This window comes from Mytilus californianus, unplaced genomic scaffold, assembly GCF_021869535.1.
Source record: "Mytilus californianus isolate M0D057914Y unplaced genomic scaffold, xbMytCali1.0.p SCAF_6, whole genome shotgun sequence".
Taxonomy (NCBI): domain Eukaryota; kingdom Metazoa; phylum Mollusca; class Bivalvia; order Mytilida; family Mytilidae; genus Mytilus; species Mytilus californianus.
Window position 1 is genome coordinate 74,536,670 of NW_026262712.1, and position 21,843 is coordinate 74,558,512.

The 21,843-nt window shown below is 33.5% G+C and overlaps 1 protein-coding gene across 5 annotated transcripts in view; it reads left to right on the forward strand.

Moving 5' to 3' along the window:
* The window catches only part of LOC127705147 (uncharacterized), a 236,547-nt gene that overhangs the window by 12,856 nt on the left and 201,848 nt on the right, over positions 1 to 21,843 (forward strand). For 3 of the 5 annotated variants that reach the window (XM_052209403.1, XM_052209402.1, XM_052209399.1), the window contains exons 1-2: positions 7,719 to 7,784; positions 10,823 to 10,914. The gene's annotated coding sequence lies outside the window, so the exon portion shown is untranslated. Of the gene's footprint in view, positions 1 to 7,718; positions 7,785 to 10,822; positions 10,915 to 12,985; positions 13,077 to 21,843 lie in introns of those variants that run through there. The other 2 variants (XM_052209400.1, XM_052209401.1) reach the window with 2 other exon arrangements.

Consider the following 21,843-nt stretch of genomic DNA (forward strand, 5'->3'; position numbering starts at 1 on the left):
TGTAAACTGTATGGTTCCTGACGTTGTAGCCATTTTCGTATTCTATATTCACTGAGAACGAATTTTCCATCTGTTCGAACAAATCTGTAAAGTTTATCAGGCCCTGCAAAAATCGCTGGGTTAGCTGGATTGTAATAAATATTTCTAAAGTTCTTTTCCCAAGAGGCCATCTTTACACATGGAATGATGACTATAGAATGATATATAGAGTAAAACGTTCTCATATTTATTTAGTTGAGCTTTCATCGTCTACATCCTCCTCATCCTCCTCTTCCCCCTCTTCCTCTTCATCATCATCAATGCTATTTTCACTTTCAGAACCATCATCATTTGTTTCGTTATCAATAGCTTCATCTAGATAGCTTTCCAACATAGGTTTATATTTCCTGATGGCTACTTTAATAGCTTTCTCGTAGTCCATGCCATCGTTAACTAATTCTGTAATCATTTTCATGACTTTGCCATGCAGTTTACCATTTTGTAACTGTAGTAAATACTCAACCAAACTACTATATCTGGACAAAAACTGATCCATATCCTCGTCTTTTAGTTTGCGATTGGCCTTACTTATTGCGTGGTCTTCATTCATGTCACCATTCATGTATTTATCAACTTTTTCTTCCCATATATCTGCATTTACCTCTCTGGCAAGTTCAGCTAATTTCATAAAAGCCATATCTTCTCCACCTTCTATATCAATTTCGTTTACACGAGGCTTCTTTGAGGGAATGTCTTCATTCTCAATTTCCCTTTTTCTTTTTAAATCATTATTTTCCGGGCACCACTTATTCATATGTCTAGCTAAATCAGGAACGCTTGCAAAGACTACACCGCAATCATCACATGAAGGCATGATTTCTTTCTCGTCTGGTAAATACGTCTGCTCACTTTGAAATGAATCTTCAAACTGAGGTGGTTCTAGTCCTTTATTGCTAATATACTCTTCAGAAACACCCCCACCAATCATGTTCTTGTTTTCAAATATATTAAGTTTTAGTCTGTCGTCTTCCGGTGTATTCTGTTTCAGATCAATGAATAGACTCCCATATGGTCGTTGTGTCCCCTCTTTGTACTTATTCATGAATTTCTTCGGATTATTAGGATACATCTGTCTAGCAAATATGGCTGGCCCAACTTGATAACGTGGGTTTTTGAATAGGACTATATATTGGCTATTGATGCTCATGGTTCGACTCTCCTTTCCCTTCGAGAACGCATTTTGCAGTATACAATCTACACTTAGGTTTCTGTGATGGCTGCCCTCCACAAAGAGTTCACAAACATCCTTACTATCGGTGACGTCTCTCATTAAATCGTCTAGGATGATCAAACTTGGATATCTAGAGTCAATGAATGAGTCATCATTCAAATTTTCAAGTAAACCTTGAACACATAAAATGTTTTTAATGGTTAGTTGCAGTTCACTAAATAATGGCTGCCACCGTTTATAACACCATATAATCCTCTCAGGTGATGGTTTTATCATGGTCCGTGCTCGCTTCAATAATGTTTTCATCCAAAACGTGTAATCTGAACCAGTAGGTCCAGCCAACATCATAGTGAATGGATGATGTAGTATCACATTCGGTTGCGGCGGCGTCGGATACGGAGGCGGCGGCGGCGGCGGAGGCGGAGGCGGTGGTGGCGGCGGCGGTGGATATGCATCATTGCTCTGCGGATATGGTTGACTAATTCTGTGTTTGTTTCTTTGGTGTCGCAACATAACATCTTTTTCGAAAATTCTGTACCACAATCTGGACAAGTATTCGACATCTTAGAGAGCTCTTGAAACACGTCCTCTTCCTTCAAATGATAGACGTATAGTGATTGAAATATTGACATACATCCTAATTATATTCTCCAATGTCCAAAGGCCAAACTTTGTATTCCATCATCTAGTAAGTATCTTTTGTCATCATAAGGGGATAAGCCAAGTTTGTTGATGGATATATTATATAACTTGTGGTCGTATGAACGGATCTGTGTCATGGTAGACATGTGGATTTCTTTATTGAATAAACTTTGTTTATAATGTTCGTGTCTTGTGTCATGTTTGATCACATTCTTCTTTATACCCTTTGCCGTCTTCTTCTCACAGAGTTGTTCATTCTCCTCATATATCAATGAGTACATCTTCGATTTGAGACCAACGAATTCCTGTATGGGGATACCATGTGTTTCGTCCTTCATCTTTCCTAACACCTTTTTATTTAATGTGCTATAAAGCCGATGTTCAGGGCTATATTCTGACGTATCACACAAGTGTTTGTCCTCCATCATATCTTGATATATATCATCGGTGTTGATGCTGTAGCATAGTCGAGTCGGTGTCCGTAAACAAGAGTGTTGCTCTAGGCCCATATTTATCCTTCATATAATTGTAATGAAAATCGTACATAAGCGTCTTTGACAAATCGAGTATAGTGAATCCCACGTAGATGGGTCTGTTTAAGTATAATCGTTGTTTCAGCATGTGAACAGCCACCAAGTCGTCGTTGAATATTTTAAAGGCATGAAATGTTGGTTTGCTGATTAGTTTTCTGGCCTTTGATTGGTCATTCAAAAGTTTTATATCTGTTCTCTTCCTTAAATTTATCGAGTGGATATTCGTTGTGGTTGTCGTGCAGTTCCCTTGGATATTCTAAGTCAACTAATATATAACCATTTTTATTGTCATATGCAATGTCACTTATGTGTAGGTTCTCAATTTCGCATTCGTTTAGCCATCTGAAACCTTCAACTGGAAGTGCCTGGGACATAGCCCATCCATATAAGTTGTTGGCATCTAGGTACATTACGTGATTATTGGGTTGATTTGGGTCGTAGTTTGGCACATGTTTATTGTTAGCTTTGGCATGACGATGGGATATCATTGATATTCCCCCTCTTAAACCTTTCTCTATAAACAAATGCATGTCTAGGTCAGTGAGTAATTCCAGCTTGACACCTGTCATTTTCAAGGCAGCCTGCCAGGCTAAACCGGGTGACGTATAAAAATGTGCAGCATCCAGTCCATAGTAGTTGAGACAGATCTCTCTGAAATTTTCAAAGACGTCAGCTAATGCAAGAACGTCTGATAGAACGTATAAGTCGTGGTACTGTCCAAGATTCTGTATGTTAAACAATTGCCATACGTGTTGTGCATGTGCATAGTCCAGCGTGGTTATACCTTCTCCCGAAAGTGTACTGTAAAAAGCTTCAATCGATGGCAGTTGAGATTCTAAAAACTTTGCCTCAGAATCAAAATACTCGTATGGGTACACTTGTTTTCGCAGAAGCAGTCGTATCTGTTCTTCTCCAAAGTGGCTTGTCATGTGTCTAAATTTACTAGCACCTTCTTTTGCAAGGTTTTCCACGAGTTTTTGTAATGACGAAGACATGAACTGGAGCGAGTCTATAAAATCCATACATCCCAATGAAAAAGAAATATACTTTTCCATATTATTAGCGATACAATTCAGCTGTTTTCCTTCAACTTTTCAAATAGCTTGCATGATTAAATGACTATCATATCCTCTCAGATTGTGAAAAACAACTGGAATTCGACCTGTAAACTTATAGTTGATATTACAGTCGTTATGAGCCGCCCCTCTAAATTTTCCAGTCACGTGACAATGATCCCTCACTCTATTGTCTGCTAGTTCTATTTTACATATGTGACAATGAGTTGCCTTCTTAAACGATTGCCAATCACTCCTTGTCATGATCATTGGCTCGCAATGTTTGAATCTTTGTTCTATTTCTTCCTGTTCCTTTACCATACACTCCACAAATTTGTCGGCAGCATCGGCACCGCGATATACTACTGGTTCATTTGACGTTTCAGGTGTAAGACCAACGACCTTGTATGCAAAGCCACATGGTACATGTAACGTAGTCTTTTTCGTCTTTTGATCACACTCGTTGCTATCTAGTATTGGTTCTTGAAGACATTCAAAATCTGCATAAATAATGTATGGCACCTTAAGCTGTTTACGTATGTCTTTGTAATGTAACCACTTATTTTCTTCAGTAGGAAGTTCGATTTTCTGTGGTCCGTGGGTTTGGCAGTTTGGTAGGTGGTTGTTTAATATTCTTTCTTTTGTAAATCCGTGTAAGCAGTATGGACAGTGATAATGTCTTGCGCGATGGCTATGCTGATCCCCTAACAACATATTTACATCTTTGATCCAGCAATAGTGTGATTTTGTGCTATCTGATATCATGAGTAGATTTATATGTTGTTCATACCGATGTTTCGTAATGTGTATCGGGAATACATCACCCTTTTCGAATCCAAAGACATTAATTGATGTTTTGTTCTGTTTTTCGAACTTTGGAATGTCGGCCAATTTCACAGGAAACATGATGTTTTCAAAGTTCAAGCTGGATACGTGTTCCTTGTACTTCCAAACCCGCTCTCCATCACGTTTCGCTGGGTGCATTGCAGCCAAAATAGACCACATGAAACATTTGCTGTCCTTGTTTTTCACATTAATAACAGCATGTTTTGATCTGAGCTTGATCGGAAGTGGAACATAACTTGAGCCTTTTAAGGGTCTGTAACGTGCCATACGTATGGTAAGATCTACCACTTTATCCACCGTCCAATTACTCCCTTGTCGCTGATATTCAATGAAAGACGTATACATCTTTTTGATAGATTCCTTTAATCCTTCATCTATATCCTCAAATTTCAAACTGGTTTGGCATTTTCCTCTGAAATGTGGCTCTGCAGTTTCTGCATTATCTCCTTTTGGTCTGCTCATTTTTACTTTCATTTTACCACTTCATTCCACCTCTTTCTTTGATTTTATGCTTGATAACATCTTTAATATTATCAAACTGAATTTTCAAGAATGCCATCGGATAAAATTTATTTAATCCTTTTGCCTCGATAGTATGTGTTTCTACTGTTCCGTTAAGTGCTTTGAAATTGCATGGGTCCAACTCTTTGTCCGTTTTCACAAAATCTTTAGTACTACTTCCCCCTTTTTGCGTTGATTCGTGCCTCGTCATGTGACGTAGATAGTTGTCACGTCTGTTAAACGGTACATTACACAACCAACACACAAATTTTTCGCTCGTGTGAACCGTCTTCTTGTGTCGATATAAATTAGATTTTTTGCTGAATATTTGTCCGCATTCATAGCAAGTATATGTCTTTGTATTCGTTGCTTCCATTTTTCTGTTTTCGCTCCCCAAATAACTGAAAATGTAATTAGCTCAATATTCTTTTAAATATTAAATAAGTCATTTAATAAAGATAAAAAATAACCAGTTATTATTCATATCAAAGGAGTCTATCGCCACTGGTACTCACCCACGGGTCGGAAAAACGACTCCTCAGTCTACCGACCGTATGGGTTCCCAGTCTTGATACTGCTATGAATAACGAACTGATTGATATTCAAGAATATTTGACTAAGGCTTTCGCCAAAGCAGTCACCGCCCGTCGACATTTCCATCACTGGAAACAGAGCTGCTCTCGCAGTTAAGCAAGACTGCAAAGGTTTTGGTCGGAGAGGTCTTCCTGACTATAGCGGGGCATGTCACATGACACTTCCTCTCCATTGTAAGCTAAATGACACTGCCCTAAGTCAGTACACCTTACCAGTGCAGGAGACTACTTCAAACTTTCGAGAACTCGAAATTAAAATATAGCCTCCCCCTTTTATTTTTTTTTTATTTGCAATATTTTAAAGATATGCATCTGTCAATTCCATTTATTTATCTGTCGTAAAATTAGTTGGTAATTTATGTAAAGAATAAATAAAGCAAGAGAACTATAATTGTAATAATTCAAGCCTGTAGATCGTAAATGATTATTAGGCGTACCATACCTTTAAATCCTTAATACCGTGGATGTAAACTCTGACTTGATTTCACCTTTAGAATATCTTCGATAAGACTGTCCAAGCCCCGCAATTCTCTTCGTTTATATAGCAGATTTTTCATGAATTGTGGAAATTCCGTAATTTACGTAATCTGATTGGTTAATTTCGAATCCGGCAAATTTTTTCGATCGATAATCAGTTCAGTCTAATTTACCTGTTGTAGCGATCAGACGTTGTTTTATCTGCTCCTTATGTAATGCAAATTAACTTGAAATAAAAACATTTATTAATGAATAAGTTTATTAAAAATTAATATAAGTTTAAAGGTTCAGGACAGTCTAAAAAAAAAAAGTAGAAATAATCACAATTTGACATGTTTACATTAATGGTCATTCACCCATGTACTTAATCACATCAGGTTATTGAGGACAACAGAAGGCTTTGAAATGTGTTGTTTATCAGTTTGGCATTTTATAGTAAAAGGATTTCAGTTTAAACGTGAATATTTTCGAGGAAATAATAAAATAAGTTTTCAATTTATACAATATATTATATGATTAACGGAGGGATGGTAGTTGGATATTAAACAATAGACAATTTCATTATAACAGTATGTATCATCAAACACATTAAAATTAAATACTTGATAAATCTCATATTTGGAAGAATAATACTATTTAATTCAACAAATATTATGATTTACTTCTTTCAAAAAGACTGACGCGGTTATGTTTATGATATTTTCAACATCGCGACTACTAATTTAAATCAGATTATCGACAAGTCTAAACATGCTAAGATTATATCGTACGACAAAGGCACGCTTTCAGTGATTTAGCAATTATATTATAAATTCAAGATTAAATACTTTAAAAAATTTCACCCCTTAAATATTTAGATGAAGAATACTATTTTATTCCAATAATATGACGATTTACTTATTTTAAAAAGACCGACGCCATAATTATATATTTTCAACATGGCGTCTTATCAAACATGTTAAAGGTCACTACGTACAATAATGGACAAGTTTAAACACGTTTTGAATATTGATTTAATAATCATGTTATCACAGCTTAATCGTCTTTAGCCGTAGGTGAATAAATATTATGTAATACCAGAGACATATAATACAATAATATATATATATAACATCGTTAGGTTGATTTTCTAGGCACTTTATATATATATATACGCATGTCTCTGTTAATACACACTTAGATGGGGATTTCCGACATCTATTAATAGACTGGGAATTTTCATCAATTAAATTTAAAGAGAAAAAAAATCATATACGTATCCATAATTAACACAAACGTAATTAGTAACAGTTTATAATGACCTTATCCCCCAAAGAAATTAATTTAATTAATTAGTCTTGTAATACCAAATGATGACGTCAGAGGGTATCCTCAATGGGTATCCTCATGGGTATCCTCTCCCATAGGTTTAACATTAGCAAAAAGTCGCCAGAACCCCCACATCCCCTACTACTAAAGATGATTGGCGCCACCTAGATTTCACATCCAAGATAGTAGGTAGAAGCTGCCCTAGTAATTAGAAATCAAAATTGAAATAGTGAGAAATGAGTGTTGGCCATTGGTGTAGAAATAGCGAGAATTTTAGAGAACACTCTCTGTGACGAGAAACATTTTCTGTGCCAAATTTAGCAAGGGGTGTTCTTCATTTATACTATTTCGAAAATTCCGGAATCGTTGAGTACCCTAAAAAAATGCCATTTTTCTATCAAAAAAGCTGCCGCACCATATGTGTTTTGCAGTTTCAATTACACCCAAAGGGGTTGATAATTCAGATTTCGACATTTTTTTCAATGGATCTTTGATAGGGAAAACAAAAAAGGCTACCATTGTCGCCTATGTAAATAATTACTTCCTTGTAACCTTATAGCGATACATGAATAATTAAGGAAATAAATTGTTTTGCGAGATAGGAAATCAATCTTTTTACGTAAGTTAATTTATAGTTTAAAATATTTATAAATGGTCCACATGAGGTTTAAAACGTGTACAACGCAGGCATCCTATGCCCTAAAGCGAATAAGCGGTAGTGTGTAAAGAATATACAAACTTTTATATATACATATAACACTTAAATATGTAAATGTTTCATTAAAAGGAAGTGACATACCAGAAAATGAAAGATATGATGTATTTATTCATGTCACAAATTGGATACAAACGAAAGAAAAAGTAAAATAACACAAAATACAGAACTCCAAGGAAAATTCAAAACGGAAAGTCCCTTATCAAATGGCAAAATCAAAAGCTCAAACACATCAAACGAATGGAAAACAACTGTCATATTCCTGACTTGGTACAGGCATTTCCTTATGTAGAAAATGGGGGATTAAACCTGGTTTTTTAGCTAGCTAAACCTCTCACTTGTATTACAGTCATATGGAATTCCATTATATTGACATCAATGTGTGAGCAAAACAAACAGACATACTAGGTAAAAATGTCAAAAATTGAGGTACAGCAGTCCACATTGTGTTATAATCTTAATCACTATGAAAACATGTATTTTGTGTATTGTGTATTTTGTTGATGTTAGTTAAATGCTGGTATAATCTATTATCATATATGTAATAATATAGTATATGTTTAAGTTGATAAAAAGAAAGAAAAAACAATATTTGTTTCTAATAACAGGAAAAATAACGACCTTTTAATGTGATTAATAGGAATAACATGATGTGAACTATTCATAAAAAATACACGGGCCCCAAGCTTTGACATATACGACATATATCTATTTAGCACACACTTACAACTTCTCGTCCAATCAAATTGCTTGATTTTGCCTTCTAATTTTCATAGTACATACTTTTCCGTGTACTAAGTAACTACGCATGAATTACCACAAGTGTAAGATTTCATTGTATCGTAATCAAGATATTAAACAAAAATTGCCACTGGCTATTTTGAAATAAAATGCTGTGTTCCAAATTTAATTAAATAGTTAGTAATTAGATTTCACATTGATTTTTAAATATCCTTCTATTTAAATCTTTGGATCTAATAAATGTTTTTGACGATTGCAAGTTTCTTTCATTTTAATAAAGAGTAACACATATGGTTCTTTATACCTTGATTAGAGTACAACGTTCGCCATCTTAAAATTGTGTTATTTTATCATCCATGCAATTACTTTGTACACAAAAAAGTGTGTTCTATGAAACCTTGTGAAGGGAAATTAAGGCAACTTGGTTTATTCCGTCATGAATTGATTGATTGATTGATTATTGGTTGCTTAATGTCCAGTGGCAAATATTTCATGCATTTTCAGGACAATGTCATGAATTGAAAAACCGTAATAATGTCTGAAGAGAATGTGCCACTTACATATATATGTATATACATGTTCTGATACATCTTTTAGTTTTTACTTTGAAATAAAATAAAAAACTATAAATCCTAGTATCTGTGATCTATTGGTAGTTGCTTTTTAATGACTATCCGCTAGACTATCTATGGGGACATACCAGGGGCGGATCCAGCCATTTTTAAAAGGGGGGTTCCAACCATTTGTCACCATTCAAAAGCATTGATCGTTCAACCCCCAGACCTACCCCTAGGATCCGCCACTGCATACTATCTATATATTTCAAATTTATTATAGCTTTAGTTTTACTGTGAAATTGAAAAATGTTTTCATGACATGTAAAGCTTCCACTGCAATTTAATTATTGCCTGCTTTTGGTCAATTTATTCTGTCATCTTACCATGTAAAGAAGTACATGTATAGTAAAACACTGCTTTATACCAATAAACATACCTACACCAGCAGCTACCATCTTTTCAATCTGGAGTCAAGAGCTTTTTAAAATCACATATTTTACAATGATACTAGTGAGTAGATTTACAAAACTTCGTTAATGAGCTCCGTTTTACAAACACCTGTGATACAAGTAGTCAGCCAAAAATAAACTATCAATAGACCAATTAAAAGATTACTCGAGTTGTAAATCTGTGCTAAATTGGATAGTCTATGAAATGGTATATACTATGAAATTAAGAGCTCGGGGTAAGCCCCTCGCTCTAAATTTCAGAGTATATACCTTTTCATAGACTAACCTAGACAGAATGTTGCGGGGTATATTATGTTTCTGAGTCCTGCATCCTCTCCTCACCTTGAGCTGTGATCATCAAAACAAAATGTAATAATCAGTCAAAAACTCTAACCCTAATCGTTAGCTTTTTCATTATAACCTAGGGTCAATTATAACTTATAACTTCCCTCTAGTAATCCAACCGTCATGCAAAATAAAAAGATTATTTTACCAGTACAAGGAAACATTGTTGATAGACCTGAGAAAAAACTATAAAAAGCATTACCTTGACTTTCTGTTACACAATCTTTTCCTCTTGAGATAATCACAACATTGTTATTTTCAAAACGTAATTTTACAAAAAACATGGAATGTTAAATATCTTTAAAACAAGCAAAACAACAATCATTCATTAATACCTTCGTTTTAAATCCTGAAAACCTAATTATAATTATAAATATAATATTTATTATATAATATACTATATTCCGATATGTTTTCCTATATACAGGAAATATTAAATGATTTCCTGTATTTCATTATTTCCTCTGTCCATGCTATTGTCTCTGGTATAATCATATAAGTACTAAACACAATTCATGTGTGCATAAAGTGCAAAAAAAAACCCCAATATAAATGACAATTTAAATGGTCTCTTGACAATTCAAAGTGTATATAAAAATGATTCTACCGTTTCTTGCTATTGATATCTTAAAAATTTAGAAGATCACTGAATGTCCGTCCTGTAAAGGTTACAGAAGGTCTATTTTGGTTTGATTAAATTTACCAATTTATATATTTATTCACTAAGTTTTTAATCTTCAGTGATAAAATTGAATTGAGTAGTTTGAGGACCAAATTAAAACTCATCAGCATAAAAGCGCGATGTAAAGTGAAAGGCTAATGTCAACATCTTCTTTTCTTTCTTTTTTAGAATCTACTGTAGGAAGTTGTTTCATACAAATAAGAACATGTGCAAATAAATATGGGGTGCATTTAGTTTCCATAGGAAAGGCAAAACTCTAGGTAAAAGCATAATCATCAAACATAAGAAATTTGTTGTCAATAAAAATATCTACGTTTTTGATCGTGTCAGTTTCAAAGAGTCTATTTGCATCTGATAGATTTTCAAAAAGTGATCTGTCCCTTCCTAAATCAAGATATATGTTACGGTTGCATATGGCGTGTCAAACGTTGCAATATTCATAAAAGATAAAATATATGTTAATAAAATTAAATAATTGTTCGTAAAAACGAATGTATGTTCGTAAAAACGAATATATGTTCATAAAAACAAAACATATATTCAAAAAATCTAAATATGTGTTCATTAAAAAAAAAAAAAATTCTTAAAAATATCATATGTGTTCATAAAACAAATAAGTGTTCATACAAAAGAAATATTTGTTAATATAAATAAATAATTGTTCATCAAAGTTGAATATATATTCATATAAAATTAAATATATATTCATAAAAAGTTAAATATATATTCACGAAAAGTTCAATATATATTCATGCACATAAAATTTTCATGCAAAAAAATAAAAAATATGTGTTCATATAATAATATCTATGTTCTAAAAAATTTATAAATGCGTTTAATAATTTGCATCATGGGATACCTCGTTGCTTTTGTTACAGTGTATCCGATAAGGTACGCACTGAAACCCAGACCGGACCGGACTCCGAACCCGGACTATTATCTTAAACCCGAAACCGGACCAGACGCCAGACTCAGACTGAGAAAATCAAGGGAGAAAAGTGTTTCAATTTTCTAGTAGTAGGGTCTCCTTTTGTGTACCCTACCGAGGGGGACTGAAGTTAATTTTTGGAGCACTGGAATTGAATTATGATAATAATATAAATATATATATATATCTGTTTAGTATTAAATTTTTAATTAAGATCCATTTATTACATCGGTGATCCGTTTATTTGGCAATCGCCAATGGCAGTCAGCAGGGTTTAAGAACATTTGTTGTTCGACCTGTTAGTCAAATGCGTTTTGTTAAAATATACTTTTTCACTTTTTTGGTCTTATGGAAAATGTTGTTTGTGCTGTATTTAGACCCCTCTAACAAGAAATTTGTTTTGCATGCACACGTATAAAAATTGCGGTTTTTATCCAACGCAATCATAGGTTTGAACGTTGTTTTCAATTTAGACTTGAATATATATATATATATATATATATATATGTAGGACTCTGAACCGCGATGGTACTCCGAACCGCGATGGTCACGCTGAAGAGCTATGGTTGGACGCTGAAGTGTGTTTTTGATCACGCTGAAGTGCGATGGCGGCATTGTGACGCTATCTTGTTGATAGCTATGCCGAAGTGCGATGGTGGTAACGCTGAAGTGCGATGGACTAAATAGACTATATTTTCAATACTTTTCATGTCTATGTAGAAGGCAGTTTGCTTGCTTTAGGTCGACGTTACATTGTGTTACTGTAGAATAAGTTTTCGAGTTTTTAGGTTAATTAAGGGGTTATAAACTACAGGAAACGGAGTTATTGGTCGAGTTAACCTTCTGTAGCGGATTTTTTTTTCGAAATCTACAAAAGGTTTTAATATACGTACGATGGATCGTGGCATTATTGTCTAAATACATACGGGTTCGTAAACAGACCCTCTCTATTATAATGTTACTGTAAAAGAGGAACTCATGAGAAGAACCAGGTAAAAATAAAATGTTAAAGAAGAAAATCAAACAGGACGATTTCTCATTTAATATGCAACTGTAACTAAGGACATACATAGACTATAATGAATATTTTTTATATGCTTACTATAAAACAATTAAATAATTTCACATCTGTAGATTTTAAACAAGCCACCACGCGTCATATAGGCCATCACACATCAGCGAACGGACCATGGCACTTCAGCTTCCCCATCGCACCTCCGAGTTCTTCACACATATATATATATATTTATTTTATTAATGGTAAATTGAAGATTGTATACATATTTGCAAGACAAATTTTGAAAGCACATACAAAAATGTTAGAAGAATTCTCCAAAGACGCTACCGAGTTTCCATAAATGAAAATAATTATTTGCTTAAACCATTTCTTTCAGTATAAACGGAATTATCTGATCATGAATAAATGAGTCCGGGTTATGACCTGAAGTGATCCCGGACTTAAGAGTATACGAAATCAATACACATCGACAGAAGGTAATTTAGATAATTTTTAGCTGGAACATTTATTTTTCCTTTTCGCTTATTTATCATTTTGCCGAGTTGATTATCAACAGAAAATCCCTTAAACAACATATATCGGGGAATCAACGAAACAATTCACTTTTGAAAAAAAACTTGAAGTCCGGGGTCATTTTATGCACAACCCAGACTCACTTATTTAAGATTAGATAAGTTCGTTTATACTGAAAGAATAGGTTTAATCAAATAGTTATTTTCATATATGGAAACTCGGTGGCCTTTTCGGAGAATTCTCCTAATATTTTGTCATGTATCTTGCAAATGTGTATACAATCATCAATTTAACATAAATAAAGTTGAAATATATATATTACCATATATCCAATTCCAGTGCTCCAAAAATTAAAATCATTCCCCTCAGTTGGGTACACAAAAGGAGAACCTAATGCTAGTAAATTGAAACACTTTTTCCCATAATTTACTCAATCAAGGTCCGGCATCCACTCCGGGTATGGTCCGGGTTTCAGAGCGTACCCAATCAAATACACTGTTACAAAAGCAACGAGATATCACCTGATGCAAATTATTGAACGTTTTTAAAAAATTTGAAGAACATATATGTTATTTTATGAACACAATTGTTTTTTAATAAAACTTTTGTGTGTATGAATATGTATTGAACTTATCATGAATATATATTTACTTTTTATGAATATATATTTAATTTTATGAGCAATTATTTATTTTTATGAACATATATAAATTTTTTAAGAACAACTATTTTTTTATGAACAATTACGTATGTTTTATGCATACATCTTTTATTTTATGAACACATATTTGATTTTTTGAATATATATTTTGTTTTTATGAACATATATTCGTTTTTACGAACAATGTTTTAATTTTATGAACATATATTATATGTTTTGTGAATATTGCAACGTTTGAAACGCCATAGTTGCAATGTTTTATGTCACAAAGTATGACTTATTCTTTTTTGGCTACATTTAGTGTTGGTTGAGGTGTTCTTGTATAAGGAATTTAGAAAGAAACTACATTCTTATCTTTTGTATAATAGATTTGTCGAATGTTTAGAATATTTATCTCATTCGCAAAACCTAGATACTAAATAGTTTCAAAAAAAGAGGCCAATGATACCAAAGGGACATTCAAACTCATAAGTCGAAAACAAACTGACAACGCCAGGGCAACAAACGAAAAAGGACAAAAAATAAACAACAGTTTACAAAACACATCATAGAAAACCGCAGACTGATCAACACGAACCCCACAAAAAACCGCGGGGGTGATCTCAGGTGTTCCGGAAGGGTAAGCAGATCCTGCTCCACACGTGGATACTTCGTGTTGCTCATGTTAGTACACACCCGGTATTAAGTCAAACTGAGTAGGTTCAAAGTTTCTCTTTAGCTTAGTGGTGATTGCGAACAAAATACGTATATTTTATTAGAAATTAATACATAGTTGCTGATGTTTTTTTTTGTATAACCAACTAGCAATCAGTAGCAATTCTTTAGATATATATCGAGCAGAATAAATCACCATCGTTATAGAAATTCTTTAAAAAAATAAAGATTTGGTTAGAAAGTTTGGCTTTACCGGTAGAAAACTTCAAGGAAAGGATCAACTTTATCAGTACTAATATTGATTTTGTTATTTACACGGCTGTTCAATTATGAACACTTACGATCCTACATTGGCCCCAAATCCAAAACTTACAAACCATGGTATATTATGAGTCATATAACAAGAAAACTTTGATAAATTCCCCCAAAAGGGGTCAATTTCACTAATCTTTAAAAAGAATGATTAAAAATCTTTGGATAACTATAGGTCAATTACTTTATTAAATGTTGATGTTGAAATTCTTGCTTATACACTTGCGCATAGGCTCAAGATAGTTTTACTAACTGTTGTAATGCTGACCAAAAGGGTTACGTGAAAAATAGATACATTGGGTTTAGTCTAAGACAAATTCAAGATGTAATTGACTATGCTAAAAATTTCAATGTGGAGGGGGCAATTTTATTTCTGGACTTTTCAAAATCTTTGTATTACGGAAAAATTATTACGCCAGGGTTTTCGATATCACAATCTTGTCAAAACATTTACTAAATTTTATCATCGGTACAAGGACATCATTGGTAAATATAAATCAACCTGCAGACATCTTATACGTTCAGGCATCCCATCTTTTATGGTAATATTCTATACAAAGCACAAAAAAGTCGTCATAAACCTTAAAAGCTAACTAAACCTTTAAACAGACTTATTCAGAATGGATATAGTTACGATACTGTTGTCAGGTCATTAAAGATGGCATTTTTGGAATTAATATTGATTTACTCATATGATATTTGCATCGGAAATAAACACATTTATTCTAAAACCAGTTTTCGGACTCGGACTTCTCTTAAACTGAGTTTTACTGTGCGTACTGTTTTACGTTTGTTTTTTCTACATTGGCTAGAGGTATAGGGGGAGGCTTGAGATCTCAAAAGACATGTTTAACCCCGCCGCATTTTTGCGCCTGTCCCAAGTCAGGAGCCTCTGGCCTTTGTTAGTCTTGTATCATTTTTAATTTTAGTTTCTTGTGTATAATTTGGAGTTTAGTATGACGTCCATTATCACTGAACTAGTATACATATTTGTTTAGGGGCCAGCTGAAGGACGCCTCCGGGTGCGGGAGTTTCTCGCTGCATTGAAGACCCATTGGTGGCCTTCGGCTGTTGTCTGCTCTATGGTCGGGTTGTTGTCTCTTTGACACATTCCCCATTTCCATTCTCAATTTTATTTTTTACAGAGTTTGTCTTTAGTGCCGTGTGGAGACAGTAGAGTGCTTCCCCGTGCTTCAGGTTTATGCTCTTATAATATCTCAGATTATGGAGTGTGTGTCCGAGCGAGAACTTCTCTATGTTCATTACTTTAGGAATATTTATCAAAAAGTAGTATTTCACATTCAGCCCCATTCTTCTATTCAGTCAGACGTCAGTCGCTACCCTGATATACCCTATCTTTTGTTTTATTTTTCGGGTAATTTATGACGGATAGCGTTTGACGTCTTTAGCCGAACAGTTTTATCATATTCACATAATTCAATTTATTGTGTGCTGGTTCATATTCTGGACGCCAGTCTTTGCTCCTTTCTAATAAAATCCACATAACAAAAAACAAATATGAAGCTTAGAAATGGAAAAATATTAAATACAAAACTCGTTCAAAGGGTATCTACACGTCTCAATCTTCAAAATCGCTTATCTAAAAATACTACCATCGCTAACATTTTTAACAATAAAAATCGTGGTTACCCTTCTATCGATAAGTGTCATGCCAAAAAATGACTTACATGTCCCCGTCTTTCCACCAACAATACGGTAAGGTCTACGTTTAATGGTCGCACAATTTTTTTATATTTTGAAACTGATATAACTTGAAAAACAATCAGTATTATTTATTTACTCACATGAAACAAACCGGGATGCGGTATTCAGCACGTAAGTGAAACTGGGCGATATTTATCTAAACGCACGCAAGAACACCTGTATCGTTTTAAAAGACCCAATAAATTCAAAAGTATCATTTATCAACATCTTAAAAAGCACAATCATCCTATTAAATATTTAACAGTTCAACCTTTATAAGTAGTAAATAAGCAGCCTGGTGAATCTCATTCAAAGTTTGTACGATCACGGAAATAATTGAATTAAATTGGATTAAAAAATTACAGACAGTCTACCCTCTCGGTCTTAATGATAATATCATGGGAATTGGTAATATATCAAAAACCGATTCTGTTAACATTTTGGATATAGTTTCTAAAACTGTTCGTAAAAACCGTTCTCATGGGCGTAGAAAAAATCGCAATCAAAGAAAATTTCGGACCAACCATACAAATATTTCGGACCTAATTTCTATTTCAAAAAAACAACGGCAGACATTATCTATTAACCAAGCTCTGTTCTTTACCTATAAATAAATTAAATAAAATTTTAGAGGATTGCAACACAATTTCATATAGCAGTCCTAAGTATGAAATCGCTCAAATTATAATGGCATATTGTTATTCTAAACTGTTTCCCAAAATTGATCGCCCTGAAGATCATAAAAAACATTTTATTAAAATAAAGTATGTCAATAAAGGTTTTGATTTTGTAAATATTGCCGGTATTTTTAACGACCATTCTGTTAAAGAACAAATTCCGGGATATTTTGATAATACTGAACCCCTTCTTATTTGTTATATTTACAAGAAATCTACCCGAAAATTTGTGTTTAATTATAGCCAAGTCTGTAAAGATGTAAATATCAGTGAAAATACACCTCCGTCATTTATTGGTAGTGATTCCGAATACACTAATGGCCCCATTTCCCATGTTATAACAGGAGACCTTAACATCGTTCGCGACCGAGGGTTAAAATCATTCCTTAGAAAAGGACCTAAATATCGTCCCCGTCAATTATTAATTGGAATGAGTGTCGTAATATCATCCACGACTCACTTCGTGCTTACTGTTTGAAATGGATAAAACGGGAAAAAGCTGACAAAAAATCTTTGGACTCTTTTTTTAATTCAGTAATGAAGATAGTTGATATACGTATACAACATTTTAAAGAACATTTTACTCTTAACAACAACCATAAAAATCCTATTTCTCGTATCAAACATAAACTAAAAGAACTAGCCAAGGAATTTGTTTTTGTCCCGGCTGATAAAGCTGCTAATAATATCATTATAGTTTGACGTAAATTTTACATTGAGGTTCTGCAAAAGGAAATCACGAATTCACCAACATTCCAACTGACTTCATTTTCAGAAAACGATATCTGTAACAAACATAAACTATTAGCTACTTCTTTACAAGCAGAACCAAATACAATGAAAGTCCCAACTATGTACTGGCTTCCGAAGCTACACAAATTACCTTACAAATATAGATTTATTTCGTCTTCAAGTCATTGTTCCACTACTAAATTGTCTATTCTTCTTACTAGTACACTTGGTACAATCAAAAACCTGATAATAAATTGTTCAAATAAGGCCTTTGAAAATAGTGGAATTAACTACTTTTGGAGTGTCAAAAACTCGTTTGAAGTACTTGATAAATTGCATGCATATATTGGTGATTTTGAATCTGTTCAAAGTTTTGATTTTTCTACCCTATATACCACTTTGCCTCATATTCTTATTAAGAAAAAATTCACATACCTAATTAAATGGGCATTTAAAAAGTCGGAATGCGAATACATATGTTCAAACTCTTTTAGGTCATTTTTTAGTAGCAACAAACAAAAGAGCTATGTCAATTGGACATGCTTTGATACTATATCTGCTCTTGAATTTTTACTTGATAACATTTTTGTTCGCTTTGGAGATTCCGTATATCGTCAAGTTATCGGAATTCCAATGGGGACTAACTGTGCACCACTTATTGCGGACCTGTTTTTGTATTGTTATGAGTTACAATTTATGACTAAAATCAGCAAAGACCCATCGAAACAACATCTGATACAAAAATTTAACAATACTTTTAGATATTTGGATGATATATTGGCTCTCAATAATGACGACTTCAGTATGTATACTAAAGACATTTATCCTGTTGAACTTACTTTAAATAAAGCTAATACTAACAACGACCACTGTCCTTTCCTCGATCTTGATATCTATATCATTAACGGGAAGCTTAATACAAAAATTTATGATAAAAGAGATGATTTTTCATTTCCTATCTTTAATTATCCATTTTTAGATGGTGACGTTCCCTTGTCACCATCTTATGGTGTTTATATATCTTATATAACTTGTACGATTCGCTCGTGTATGTAACAACGTATTAGATTTTAGTGAAAGAAATTTATGTATTACTGAAAAATTATTACACCAGGGTTTTCGATATCATAAACTAGTCAAAACATTTACTGAATTTTATCATCGGTATAAGGACATCATTCGTAAATATATCTCAACATGCAGACATCTTATACGTTCGGGTATTTACATCCAATCTTTGATGGTAATATTCTTTACAAAGCACAAAAATGTCAGTATTCACCTCAAAAGCTAACAAAACCTTTAAACAGACTTATTAAGAAGGGATATAGTTACGATACTGTTGTCAGGTCATTAAAGATTGCATATTTTGGCTTTAATATTGATTCACTTATAGGGTCTTTGCATCGGAATTAAACATATTTATTCTAAAACCAGTTGTTGGCATGACACGGGTTATGTTCTTCTCATATATTTTATGATGGTATAATACTAAACCCCCAACAGGAGGGATTGTGCCTGATATTCATATGATGAAGACATAATCTTTCAATCAGTTTACTTGAGGTCTGGAGCTGGCATGTCAGTAACTGCTAGTAGTCTGTTGTTATTTATGTATTATTGTCATTTTGTTTATTTTCTTTTGTTTCCTATTCTGACATCGGACTCGGACTTCTCTTAAACTGGGTTTTACTGAGCGTACTGTTGTACGTTTGTTTTTCTACATTGGCTAGAGGTATAGGAGGGTTGAGATCTCAAAAGACATGTTTAACCCCGCCGCATTTTTGCGCCTGTCCCAAGTCAGGAGCCTCTGGCCTTTGTTTGTCTTGTATCATTTTAATTTTAGTTTCTTGTGTATAATTTGGAGTTTAGTATGACGTCCATTATCACTGAACTAGTATACATATTTGTTTAGGGGCCAGCTGAAGGACGCCTCCGGGTGCGGGAGTTTCTCGCTGCATTGAAGACCCATTGGTGGCCTTCGGCTGTTGTCTGCTCTATGGTCGGGTTGTTGTCTCTTTGACACATTCCCCATTTCCATTTTCAATTTTATTTGGCATGGTACGGGTTATGTTCTTCTCGTATATTTTATGATGGTATGATACTAAACCCTTAACGGGAGGGATTTTGCTTGATTTCCGTTTGATGAATCAGTTTAATCAGTGTAATTGAGGTCTGAGGCTGGTATTTAACTGCTAGTAGTCCTTTGTTAATTTATGTTGATCATTGTCATTTTCTTCTGTTTCCTATTCTAACATCGATCGGAATTGGACTTCTTTTAAACTGAGTTTTATTGTGCGTATTGCTGTGTGTATGTTTATTCCACATTAGCTAGAGGTATAGGGGGAGGTTTGAGATCTCACAAAACATGTTTAACCCCGCCGCAGTTTTGCGCCTGTCCCAAGCCAGGAACCTCTGACTTTCGTTAGTCTTGTATGGTTTTTTCAATTTTGGTTCATTTATATGTTTCGGAGTTTAGTGTGACGTCCATTTTCGCTGAACTAGTATACATTATTGTTTAGGGGCCAGCTGAAGCCCGCCTCCGGGTACGGGATTTGTTCGCTGTGTTGAAAACCCATTGGTGGCCTTTGGCTGTTTTCTGCTCTTTGGTCGGGTTGGTTTTTCTTTGACACATTCCCCTTATCCAATCTTAATGTAATTTGACTCAATTGAATGGATTTTCATGATGCAAACATTAAAACAATTTGGATTTAAAAAAGAGTTTGTACATTGGGTAGAGACTATGTATAATGATATATCTGCGTTGTATATGATGGGTGGATATCAAACCCATTTAAGATCTGTCACGGAATCGGACTAGGATGTCCGTTGTCTGCTTTGACTTTTGTACTAGCTGTGGACGTACTAGCATGCATAATTAGAACTGAGAAAAACACCAAAGGGTTCCAAATTGAATTAAATTGTAAAGACTGTACATGTAGTATAAAAATACGTCAATTAGCATATGATTCAACACTATCAAATAGAACAAAAACTGAAAGAATTTGGCTAGGCAGACTTAAACATACTAAAGACAAATTTGAAAAAATCAATAGGTAGAAAGAATCAATAAAAAGTTTAGGCATTTATTTTGGCTATTATAAAGATTGGTTGAGTATTGGTTGCTTAACGTTCAGTGGCAAATATTTCATGCATGTTCAAAATTGAAAAGTTTATAAGTGTGTTGTCAAAAAATAAGCTAAGTATGGTTGTAAGAATAACTGTAGTGAAGTCTCTCATAATCCTAAATAATATAACTAAAAAGTTTTATACAAAACATAAAACCAATGAAACTATATTTGGAATAGAAAAAGAGATATGATTAAAAGAGATATTTTGTCACAAAATTATACTGAAGGGGGATTAAAAATGATTTGTAGAGATACTTATATTTCAACAATTCAACTCAAATGGAATAAACGGTTACTGTTTGAAGAAAATGTTGAACAAAATTGGAAGAAAAAGCCAAAATATTTTCTGAATAAGATAGGAGATAACGTTTTAATATACAAGATGAATACAGACAATATAAGTTTAATTGAAAAAAATATAATGAAACAAATTTCAGAGTTGTATCAGCATAAACCTGGATTAAACCCAAAGAAAAAAAACATACATAAGCGTACCATGTTTTTGGGGAAATAAGGAAACAAATAAAATAGGGCAACAAATATATTGAAGTCTTATTGTTTAAAAGCTCTATACAAAAATAAGTAGATATAAAAGTTACGGTAATACTATCTATATTTGAAAGAAGTATTATTTTTACCAAAATAGCAATTTTATCTAATTACTAGTATGTAAATTAAGTTACCACCACTTTCCTCGTATCTTTATTTTGAATTAGTTAATTAAAAAGCTTACATTGCTTATTAATTTTCCAATCTTGTATCATGAAAAGTGTCTTGTCTCAATATAATTATTTCTTAAATTGTATTAAAATGTTTACATTTGTTGATAGATACATCAAGTTCCGGTTCCTTATCCCGT